Below are 3,611 nucleotides of genomic sequence, written 5' to 3' on the forward strand. Positions count from 1 at the left end.
GATGTGGCTTAGTCACGTCTTTGTACAGTTGTAGTTCTATTAGAGGTCTGTAAATAGTTATGTCCAGTTGGATAGTATGCTGCCTTGTCGGCTCGCCCACTATAATCCGCACGTGTATATATATATATATATATATATGTCTTTTGGACAGATTTTCCTCGCGCATGTTACTCTCGTAATTCAGCATATATTATTCATGTTTATATATTAGTTGCATGCTTAAGGGTGTTCGACAGGTAGGACTCGGGCACTCATCGCGGCCCATCGATTTGGGTCGTGACAAAAGTGGTATGAGAGTAGTTCTGTCCTAGGAATGTCTATAGACCATGTCTACTAAAGTCTTGTTTATGGGTGGTATTCAGCACACTTATAGATAAGAGGCTACAGGACATATAGGATGTTATCCTCTCTTTTTATCTTAGATCGTGTGATATAAGAATTCATGTTCCTAACAATATGTTACGTTTTCAGTGATGCCTCCGAAGACTACAGCCGCCCAGAAAGGAAAGTCTATGGCTGGTGAGACCACTAGTCGAGCGCCACAAGTTACCAGGGCTCGAGGAGAGTCTCATAGTGAGATTCAATCTCAGACTTCACATACTCCACCCTTTCCAGAAGAGTTCCAAGGGGCACTAGCTCCAGTGCCCGCCCCTATACGTTCACCTCCTCAGCCAGATGCACCGGGTTAGGAGATGAGAGATGTTATTCACCTATTAACTCGATTAGTATCCACACAGGCTCAGTGTCAAGAAGCAGGTATTGGTCATGCAGATAGGTCCATCAGTGCGAGAGTTCGCGACTTCATTAATTTAGAACCTTCGGTATTTATTGGGGCAGATCCAAACGAGGACCTTCAGGTATTTGTTAATAGAATGCAGAGGACGTTAAGGGTAATGAATGCCACTACGACTGAGTCAATTGAGCTAGCTTCCTATAGACTCTGAGATGTTGCAGTTAATTGGTACGAGTCATGGGAATTTTCCAGAGGTGAGGATGCCCCTCTAATAGTGTGGCAGGAGTTTACAAAAGCTTTTTGTCGCCATTATCTTCCACCAAATCTTAAACGGGCCAGATTTGATAGGTTCTTGACCCTTCGGCAGGGTAACATGAGTGTTCGGGAGTACAGCTTTCAGTTTGATTCGTTGTCTAGGTATGCTCCCACTATTGTATCTAAGATGGAGGATCGGGTGCACCGGTTCATGATAGGATTAGAGCCTCACTTTCTTAACGATTATATGTCGGTCTCGCTTCAGCCGGACGTGGATATTTCTCGTATTCAGATATACGCTCAGGGTGTAGAGGAGCGTAAACAGAAACAAAGAGCTGATTGTGAGCATGATAGGGCCCGGAATAAGAGAGCAAGGTCTTCGGGTCCTTCTGGTGAGTTTCGAGGTGGTCATAGGCAACAGTACCCGAGGTATCCAGCCTAGCCATCGGTTAGCGTACCCTCTCAGTTTGGCAGTAAGAGATTTGATCGTTCCACATATTCAGGGTCTGGTTAGAATTTCAGGGCCTCAGGTTCTGAGTATAGGGGTGAGTCAAGTCAGATGAGGTTGCCCTTACCACGATGTGCTCAGTGTGGTAAGCAGCATACCGGGTAGTGCTGTATAGGGTTGGGTATTTGTTATACTTGTGGTTATCCAGGCCACGTTATGAGGGATTGTCTGACGAGAGGTGATGCAAACATAGCTCAGCAGGATTTGTAGCTGGTTCGTCATTATCAGTACGCCCCCTTGGGATAGGTCCACAAGAACCAATGAGTCATGGTATAGGCAAAGGCGGAGCATCTAGCTCGAGCAGTCCTCAAAACTAGCTTTATATGTTTGTAGGACGACAGGATCAGAAGTCATCGCCTGATGTTACTATAGGTATATTATTAGTCTCCTCATATGATCTATATGCACTAATTGACCCTGGTTCTACCTTATCATACGTTACTCCATTGGTTGCTAGTAAGTTTGGAATAAAACCTGAATTGGTTAAACCTTTTGAGGTGTCTACATCTGTTGGCGACTCAGTGATAGTTAAGTGAGCATATAGGGGTTGCACAATAGTAGTTCATAGTCAATCTACCGTAGAGGACCCTAATCGAGTTAGATATGGTAGAATTTGATATTATAATGGGTAAGGATTGGTTAGCGTCTTGTCATACCAACATTGATTGTAGAGCAAAGATAATTTGATTTTAATCTCTAGGGGAGCCTGATTTGGAGTGGAAAGGGCATTACCGAGAGGTAAATTTATTTCCTATCTCAAGGCAAGGAAGATGATTAGTAAGGGTTGTATTTATCACTTAGTTCGGGTTAAGTATATGGAAGTAGAGTCACCAACCATTCAGTCCATCCTTGTGGTTAGTGAGTTTTCTGGTGTTTTTCCCGATGAGCTTCCGGGCCTTTCGCCAGAGCGAGAAATTGAGTTTGTTATTGACCTACTACCAGATACTCATCCAATATCTATTCCTCCCTATAGAATAGCCCCAAATGAGCTGAAAGAGTTAAAGGAACAACTAAGGGACTTGCTTGAAAAAGGTTTTATCAAACCTAGTACATCATCGTGGGGAGCACCTGTGTTATTTGTGAGGAAGAAAGATGGTTCCTTACAAATATGTATTGATTATAGATAGTTGAATAAGGTGACGATCAAGAATAAGTACCCTCTCCTAAGGATTGATGATTTATTTGATCAGTTGCAAGGTGCCAAGTGTTTTTCAAAAATAGACTTGAGGTTCAGGTACCATCAGGTAACGGTTAAGAAGGAAGATATTCCGAACACAACATTCAGGACCAGATATGGGCACTTTGAGTTTCGTGTTATGTCGTTCGGTTTGGCCAATTCCCTAGTAGTATTCATGGATTTGATGAACCGTGTGTTCAGGCCTTTTTCTAGATCTGTTCGTAATTGTATTTATCGATGATATATTGGTGTATTCTCATTTAGAGGCTGAGCATGCAGATCATCTGTGTACTATGCTCATAGTTCTACAAAAAGGGAAGTTTTATGCAAAATTCTCTAAATGTGAATTCTGGTTGAACTCTGTAGATTTTCTTGGGCATATCATTTCGGGTGAAGGAATCCGGGTGGATACACAAAAGATTAAGGCAGTAAAGACTGGGCCTAGACCCACAACACCGACGGAGGTTCGTAGCTTTCTTGATTTGGTAGGTTATTATAGGAGATTTGTAGAGGGATTTTCTTCCTTTTCAGCACCTTTAACAAAGTTGACTCAGAAGGGAGCAAAGTTTCAATGGACTTATGCTTACAAATGGAGTTTTCAGGCATTAAAGAACAGATTAACTTCAGCACTGGTTCTAACTCTCCTAGAAGGGACCGATGGTTATGTGATATATTGTGATGCTTCAGGCATTGGATTGGGTTGTGTGCTGATGCAGCATGGTAAGGTTGTAGCTTATGCTTCTATACAACTAAGAAAGCATGAGAGGAATTACCCGACCCATGATTTAGGGTTAGCTGCGGTGATCCATGCACTAAAGATGTGGAGGCACTACTTGTATGGCATTCATGTCGATATCTATATGGATCATAAGAGCCTCCAGTATATCTTCAAGCAAAAGGAATTAAATTTACATCAAAGGAGATGGTTGGAGCTACTT

The sequence above is a fragment of the Nicotiana sylvestris genome, chromosome 5 (genome assembly GCF_000393655.2).
Source record: "Nicotiana sylvestris chromosome 5, ASM39365v2, whole genome shotgun sequence".
NCBI lineage: Eukaryota > Viridiplantae > Streptophyta > Magnoliopsida > Solanales > Solanaceae > Nicotiana > Nicotiana sylvestris.